This window comes from Elephantulus edwardii, unplaced genomic scaffold, assembly GCF_000299155.1.
Source record: "Elephantulus edwardii isolate Elephantulus edwardi_28Jun2011 unplaced genomic scaffold, EleEdw1.0 scaffold00278, whole genome shotgun sequence".
Taxonomy (NCBI): Eukaryota; Metazoa; Chordata; class Mammalia; order Macroscelidea; family Macroscelididae; genus Elephantulus; species Elephantulus edwardii.
Genome location: NW_006400028.1, coordinates 155,431 through 164,418, shown reverse-complemented (window position 1 = coordinate 164,418; position 8,988 = coordinate 155,431).

The window sequence follows — 8,988 nt, the reverse complement described above, 5'->3', positions numbered from 1 at the left end:
AATCTGGATGGGTGTGTCAGAGGCGGTGCAGTTGGCACAGGACAGAGCAGGGTTTAGAGCTGTTGTGCACAGGGTCGCTATGAGTCGGAAACGACTCAACGGCACATAACAACAACAACAACAACCTTTAGGATTGCAGTGGAGCAACTTCTCTTTCATATTCAGTTAACAAATCAGATTGGTCTTCATTCAAAACTCATTGCTTTCCAGTCAGACCAACTCACAGTGATCCTCTAGCTGATGTTATAAATCACAGTGGGGGAGTTTGTCCATCTTTCTCCCACAGAAATGATGATGAGTTCATACTGGCAATGAGCCTGACTATGGATTAGCAGCACAACTCCCTACAAACTAGGTCACCTAACTTCAAAATACATTCTCACAACGCTCCAAACAGTCTTTCCCCAGATCTCCTTCATTAAATCACCTTCATTAGAGTCTGTCCCCTCTACCAGGTGATCTATCTCTACCGCACTCAACATAATCTAATCTGAATTGTTGGTTTATTGTACACCCACTAAAATATCAGTTCTGTGAAGAAAAGGGCTTGGTTTAGGGAACTATTAGATCTCAAACACCTCAGACAACCCCTTTCCACCCCCCCAAAAAAACTCACCCAAACCACTACCATGCAGTTTGAGTTCAACTCACAGCAAACCTCTGCTGAGTTTCAGAGGCTAGAAGTCTTTACTGAGGAAGACTGCCCATCATTTTCCTGAGAAGCAGCACATAGATTTGAACTACACTATGCCACCAGAACTTCTAGGACATCGAGGATAATGCCTGACAAAAAGTGTGTAACAGAATGGATGAGTAAACAGATGGATAAATGGGTGGACGAGTAGATGGATGCAGAGATGGGTGGGTGGGGAGATGATCAAAGAAAGCTGAAACTTTTTTTTTGGTCCAAATAATGGAAAAATTCAAGGTGACTAACTTTTGAGGTTATGCATAGGCTTTGAAGGAGGTACAACCTGAATGCGCCTTAGAGGCTAACTTTGTCTCCTTACTCTTTTGTCTCCTTAGATGTTCAAACTTCATCTCACTCACTTTGGACATATTATCAAGAGAAACCAGACCTTGGAGAGAGATACCATACTGGGAAAGGTGAAAGAGAAGAACACCCCTCAACAAAATGGATTGACACAGTAACTACAACAAGTTAGGAAGCTCAGGTTTGGTTTGAGTTAGGGCCTAATCCCAACCCTAGGTGGAAGGTTCTAATACACCAGTTGCTCCACCAGAGAAAGATGGGCAGTCTCTTCCAGTGCAGTTAACAACCTCTGAAAACCCAATGGAGGGTCAGCTATGAGTCAGTTCCAACCCAACAGCAATGGGAGTGAGACTTTGAGGCAAAGCCAGGGAATTGTCTCAGGAATGAATAAAGGAGAGTAGCTATACACAGAGAACCCTAAAGGAAGCTACCCAGCCCTGATATGGTCCAGAGGTAAAGGACACCCACCCATCCTGCCTACCAGGGACCTCTGCTTTAACCTCCCCTCCTCTGTCCTCCCCTAGTCAGGCCTCTGAGGGAAAGGGCAATAAGGGCGATGGAATTCCCATCAAAGGCTGCAGGACACATGGTAAAGAGATCAGGGCCCTTGGGATCCTGCTTCCTTGAGGTAGTGAGGCCTCCCCGCCAGTCTGGCTCCTCTCTGGGATGGGGGTAGTGATGTGGAGGGGGGATGTGCATGGCCCTGGCCTCCTCATATGTCAAATGCCAAACAGCAGGAGGTCAGCCAGATCCAGGCTGGCCAAGCGGCCCCCATCTGGGCTAAGTGTATGCACTCCTGCGTGTGCTGGGGGAGGGGAGAGTGCAGAAATCCCTGCCTGTGTCCGCGGTCAGGGCCACAGCCAAGCTGTGACCATCTGTTGTCGCCTTGAGAGGCCAGGCCAGGGGCCCAGCACCCTTGAAGAATAAAGCTTTCCTTTCAGCCTTCTAGTGTTCACAAAGCACTTTCCTAGCCATCATTGGGTTTCATCCTCACAACTTCCCTGACAAATAGGCATTATTCTGCACCCTCCCCATTTTACAGAAGAGACAGTGGAGACTCAGTGAAAAGGAGTTGATTGACCCACAACCACACAGCTAAAATGAGGGAAGCGGGGACTAAGCTGTTCTGTCCTCCTCTCTCAGTCCCAACCTGGCCAATACATCTTACATTAGGCTCAAACCAGGCAGGCATCCAGAGCTAGGCAGAAGCCTCTCACTCACTTTTGGCTCAGTACTCAGCTCCAACACAACCTTACCCCACACCCCTCGTTCTAGGAAGACTTCTTCAATTGACACTCCCAAGAACTTTCCTAAGATGCCTCCAAGGCTAGGGTTCCATGCAGCCACTCCCTTCCCATCCTGAGCTACTGGTCGGTTCCTGGGTGTTTGTCTCCCTCAAGGCCTAGGGCGGCTTAGCCACCCAAAGGAACAGATACTTCCTTAACTGCAGCTGATCCCCTTGGGATGTTAAGATTTCCTTCTGACAAACAGGAGAGCAAGCCCCTCGTGGTGGGAAGTGTCCTGCCCTGGGTCACACAGCCAGGAAGTAGCAAAGTGGGGATTTGCACCTAAGGGCTGTTTTCAGCCCTGAACACAAACTCTCATCTTGCACTGCCCATAGGGTAGCCACGAGCCTTATGAAACTATTTACATTTAAGTTAATTTAAAATGTCAGTTCCTCAGTGGCACTAGTCTCATTCTAAGTACCCAGGAGTCCAGCCACACTGACCTTCCACAGCTAGCCTGCTGCACTGAGGCCTCCACAGCTTTATCTTAAATGGAGTGGTCTGGTTGTGAAGGCCTGACTGATGCACACAGTTTAAAAAGGCTGGAGGTTCAAATCCACCCAGGGAAACCTTGGAAGAGAGACCTGGTGATTTCCTTTCAAAACCTCAGCCACTGAAAGTCCCATGGAACCCATTTCTGTTATGACCTGATGGGGTCACTGTGAGCTGGATAGTCTCCAAGCAACTGGATTTCTTGTTTTCTCACTTTTTAGGCCTCCAGGTAGACTTCCTTGAGATTTAGAGGCAATTTGCCTAGACTAGGGGGCAGCTTCCCCAGAAATGGGGTTGAAGGGTAAGGAAGACACAGACTCCTGGGCCAGTCACCTCCCACCGCTCCAGCCTGTCTTGCCTGCTGCACTCGGGTTCTATCGTTCCAGTTCTTTCAGGAGAGAGGGAGCAGGCTGGAGAGGAGGAGAGGAAGGTAGGACAGGGCAGTTTGTCATCTGGCCCTTGGGGCTGTGCTTTCCTCCTCCATCAGCTGCTTGGCACCCCTCCCCCATTCCTACCATCCTCATCCTCATCAAATCCCAAGGACAGATGGGAGCCGGCAGGGAAAGAGAAACGTGACCACAGTGAAAGCACTCTCAAGTGGCAGCAGTATCCGAGGGTCACAGCTGTGTCCCCTGAGGCCTGGCCAGTCCCTCATGTCCAGCCCTGATGTCTGTGCAGGACTGGGCTAAAGTGAATCTCAGTGAGGGGAGGGGGACACTGAGGAATCTGAGGGAGTGATTTAGGAATCTCTAGGTGGTAGGTGGTGGATTAGTCCTACAGACACAACCGCAGTTAAAAATGCAGTCACTCACGTGGTCACTCATCCATCCAGCCATTCAGCATTCACTGAACAAAACCCCACCAGGTCAAAATGTAACAAGGAGAAGCAAAGATGAGCAAGAGGTCTCCCCAAGCAGTCTGACCAGGTAGGGCCTGAAGCTCATTCCAGGTCTAGATAGTGATCCTTTGTCTCTGCCCAGTGGTCTAAGCAGGATGGACATCTATCCCTCCTCAAAAGAGATTAACTAACACACTCTCACTCTCTCTCTCTCTCTCACTGGCCAATCCCTGCATGGAAGGGTAAGTCCCACCCACCTGGCAGCCCTCAGGGACTATATTAGCACATTTGAACCCTTAGAGACTATATTAGCACATTTAAACCGCTCAACCAGCAATTGACAAAGCCTGGGGCCTTGGGAGGAGACACAGCAGGAGGGAAGGGATGGGGGCCTGGAGGGGAGCTCTCTCCCTCTGGGAGTGGGGGAGCTCAGGGTTAGATTAAGCACAGAGGAATTTGGGGCCCCCAGCTCCAGCAGTGAATAAGCGATCCATAAAATTCCGATTTGCACACTCACTGATCAAACAGCCCATCTACTACCCCAGGAGATTGTAGGTGGCTCCAGGGCTTGCCCCACTCTGGAAGAAGGTCTTGGGGAGCTGGATGCAGGATGTGGTCTACCAGGCCTAACGTTTTGCCTGTAAAATCAACCCCAACTCCTGAGTGGCATTTGTCTCCAGAGTGTGGGGACCTGTTTGTACCTCTGTGATCTGTCTACTTTTGGGGGGCCCTCAGTCCTTTGAGAGTAATAGCTTTTTTTCTCTCCTGGGCTGCCTTGGGGCCACCAGCCTGCTTCAACCTCATCAGGACTGCTAATCACTTTTCCAGTTCCGAAGCCCTCTTCTCCTCCTACCCTCTTTCTAACTGTCCCTCCAAGTTGTCTCTCTACCTCTCCTTGTGTGATAGCTCCTGGGAGTGCTCCAACTTTTCTTTCACAGCCCTCACCTCCGCATGAGGAAAGCCTATATCCAGGGACACAGAACAGGTTTATCTCTATCCCCAACTCATCTGTCTGCAGAAACTTGATAAGGGGAACTAGCCTCGTTACCTCTCTATCCCTAACTTCAGGACTCTTTTCTTGCAGCCCCCAGAAAAAAGCAAAGTCCATCTACACTCTCCCTAAATTTTGTTTAAAACTTCAAGAGCAAACAGATACATCTTGGGGAAAGTACAGCCAGAGTGCTTCTTGGAGGCAACACTGGCAAAGTTTCCTCTTTCATTCTTTGGGCGTGTAGCTTAGGGGAGGCTCTTCCTTGGTAGGGACTTTAGTACTTTGAACACATAGCTAGGCAAGGCTGTGCCCTTGGAAAGGGAAAGACTGAGGATTAGTGAAGCAGAGGGACACACACACACACACACACCCCAGTGAGATGGACTGACACAGTGACTTCCTTCAGCAATTGGCTCCAGTGTCAGAGATGATGAGGATGGCACAGGGCAGAGATCCACTGGTTTTTCACAGGGTTGATCTGACTTGACAGCACCTTACTACAGCAACAACAATGTGCTGTACAAATGGTTTTCACTCAACCACTACCCTAAAAGTTGGTGTCTTAAACCTACTACCAGGGCTCCAAGAATTGTCTTTTAAAGACACAGTACCTCAGGGAGACCCTGTGGCTATCAGTCACTCTATCTCAATGAGAATTAGCAAGGCTTGTTTGCTTTCTCCCTAATTCACTCTAGAGACAGCTGCCCTGAACAAATGGCTGTTTTCACTGAGGACAAGTGAAGTGTGTCTTTGGGGCCATGGACTGTTTTAAAGGCAGTGCAGCACATGTGGGCTGTTCAACGCGTGGGCGGGGTTTGAAGAGGTGGGCAGCCGCCACATCCCTCTTCTTTTCTCTACCCATAAGCTAAATCTGGGCAGGTCAAAAAATGGCCTGTGATTTCACAGCCCTGAAGAAGGGCTAAGAGAGGTAGAAGTGTCGTATCTACATGCTTCCCAGAGAGCTCCAAAGGCAAGCAAGGAGCTGTGAATCTCCCAGGGCCATTTGTACTGGCGGGCTGGGCCTTCATTGCCATTATCTTGTTCAGGCCAAACAACAGGCAGCCAGAGGAGGAAAGCTGAGGAAAGTCATTCCACAGCAGACACTTCTTCCCTTCTCTCTTTCCTCACCTTCACTGGCTGTGTTCAGAGCCCCAGGACAGCATGAACCCACTGGCGGCAACTCCAGTTAAGATGGTGGCTGAGTTAACCCAGGGTCCAAGGTCTCTAAGGCCATGTAAGCAAGCCCAGGCATACACCTGGGCCCCTGACAGCCTTGTGTGGCTCAGAAGATACAAGGGGTGTGCTCTGGATTCAGCCTCTGCTCTGTAGAACCTGTCTCATTCTGTGTTTGTGAAACAGGGGTAGGGGGACATACCGTCTTCTCCACAGGCTCTGAGGAGGGCAGTGAGGGGGTAGCAATACTGTCAAGGCTGGCCAGAGAGGAGCAGAGAGCTGGAAGCTGGAGTAGAACACCAGCACAGGCTCTGGCTCAGGTTCCTAAGAAAGGGGCATGTTACACAGAGTGCCACCCTGCAGGAGGGAGTCCGTAGATAGCCCTGACTGGCCGCCAGTGTATGGGGACTGAGCTTACCACCTCAGAAAATGCAGTCCAAGTCCCAAGATGTCCTGGCCTAACCCCATCCCTCAGGCTTCTCTGACCTGTGTCCTGGGGCATCTCTAAGTAGTTCCCCCTTTGACAATGTATAAAGGAGTCCAGGACCTTGGCAGTCTCCTCACTTGCACCACTTAGAAATTGCTACAACAGTCACTGCCCCAGATCTAAGTCTCCAATAAGGGCTTACAAAGACCCAGGTCCACTTCATTCCAAAGTACATTTTCCATCATCTCTGGGAATCATTAAGAGATCAGAAATCTGTCAGTGAGAGTTAATAAGACCTCCTGGAGGGCTACCAAGATTTCAGACTCCAGTAAGTGCAGAGAAAGCATCTCTGTCTTGTAAGTGGTCACTGAGGTCAACACTCTGTGATACCATCCATGGCTCTCATGTTCCTCTCCACAACCTCGCATTAGAAGTCACCACCTGTCCTCTCCTAATTCTTACTCTGCATGGCCATCAGATTGGTCCTTCTACCTACAACACAGAGCCGGCCCTCAGTAACCACAAAGGGGAGCTCAGATCCCTTAGACCCAAAGGCAGCTTTGCCCCTCCTCCCAGCCCCTTCTAGTTCCTCCAGCTACATCAGGCTGTTGCCTGGACCACACAAGCCCCTACTTTCAGGACTTGGTTCGGTCTGGGTCTTCTGCAGGTGGTGTACGTTACATGTTGGGCAGCTAAACCCAAAGGTTGGCTATTCAAATTCATGAGCAAGCCAAAGGAGAAACAGTTCTGTCTCCAAAAAGATCTACAGCCTTGAACACCCAATAGAGGGTAACTGTGAGCAGGAATCAGCTGGATGGCAGTGGAGTTTTTGTGTTTGGATTCCTCTGCCTAGAATACTTACCCCAAGATCTCTAGCTGTGGCATCACTTGGACTCTGAGGCTGCTGCTGACTCCTTCAAAGTTCCCACCCAAGTCCCTGCGCCTCTCAGCTACCACTCCAAAGCCATCTATAGAGAGTCAGTATCACTGGTAGCACTGAGCTCCCCATTCATTCCCTTTCCTACTCAAATCCCTGCACCTCTGAGCATTTTCACAAGCCATTCCCAAGCCCAGCAATCCCATATGTCCCAAATGTCCTTTTACCTGCCAGAGTTCCCTCTCTCCACACACTTTCCCTGATACAAGGGTGCTGGAAAGCGCAAAGCCTCTGGAGGAAGGCGCTTCTTTACCTTTAACATTACTTTTTAAAAAATCATTTACATTTTCATTGAAGTACAATGATTAGCACCTGAATGCTGTCCTCTGCCTCCATGCTAGAATCAACTGTTACCTTGCATTGTGGAAATACTCATCCCTTGGGTGTGTTGAGCTGCTAACCCAAAGGGCAGCCTTGGCTCTTCTGGAGAAAGATGGGAGTCCCCTCCCATGAAATTAACAGCCTTTTAAGATCTTCTGGAGAGTCACTTATAAGTCAATTGTGACTCAACAGCAATGAGTTTGAGTGTGAATAGTTAAATGCTTGGCTGCTAACCAAAGCACTGGTAGATCAAACCTTCCTGGAGACTCCATGGAAGACACCTGATGCTCTGCTTCTGTAAAGATCATAGCCGGTCACATGGAGTCACTATGAGTCTGTCACTCAGGAGCAACAGCCATTCACAGGACTTTGGGGAGACTCAGTGAGCTAGGTGTCAATGGGTGCTCAGTGAAGGGAGCTCAGTGAAGGGGGCTGTCCTTATAGTCCAGACTAGGTACCAGTGTTTTCGAGAGCCAGGTAAGACTCTCCCCTCAAGTGCCTGTCTCCTTGTGGGTCCACATTGAAGGCTCCTTGACCCTTGTGAAGTGGCCCTGCCTGGATGTGGAATGGAGAGTAAATCCAGGCTCTCTTGCAGTTCGGGGCCATAAACTTATGGCCTTCTTCCCCAAATACTCGCAAATGCATAAAATAAAATACATGGGACTACAAAGGTCATACACAATGCCATACAAATTCTTCAAGCACTAGGGACTACAGATCTCAGCTGGAATATTTGCAATCTCCTCTTGGGCTGATTATAGTCCTCCCTGAGCCAGGTTTCAGATCTAAGATTGAACCGAACCAGTCTGGGTAGCATGTGACATTCAAAAGGGTTAAGCTTTCAGGTCTTGGTAACTCTGTGTTCCCTGGCTCTAAATATTGACCCCCTCCTATGCATGAGAGTGGGCTGAGAGACACCCCCACCACAGGGCCACGCCTGACAGAAGGCAAGGAAACAGGCCCAGGCAGCCCACCAGGCTTCCCCCTCCTGGCTGCCTTGGCCCCTTCCCACCTCCTCCCCAGCCCTGGGGGTGCTGAGCTGAACAACTTCAGCTATGCAGCCCAGCCGGTCTACCTGGGTGTGAGTGGGCAGAGCTGTCCCCAGGGGTGTGGCCCCCCACACCCGCAGGGTCAAAAGAACAAAGAGGAAAAGAAATTAGGGGGGAGGGTGATATGAAAAGACTGAACAACTTCAGCAATTCTTAAGTCTATGAGGTCCAGCATGGAATTCCTAACCCCTGTGAATATGCCCAGCACTGCTCCCTGAGCTTTACACGTATCAGTTCGTTTAGTCCCCATTCCTTGAATCCTTATTTAGTAACCTCAGGAAATAGGGACCCCTGTTATTCCTATAGTAAAGATGAATAAACTGAGACCAACTTAGCTTGTCAGAGTCACTAAACCAGCCATATTGGCCCCCGGATGAGGAGTATGGCTCCAGTCTACAAGGGTGATTCTGAGCTGAGTCCCTACCTTACCTGAGGAGGAGGCTGAGGTAAGACCAAGAGTTTCTTGGACAGCGTGTCTAT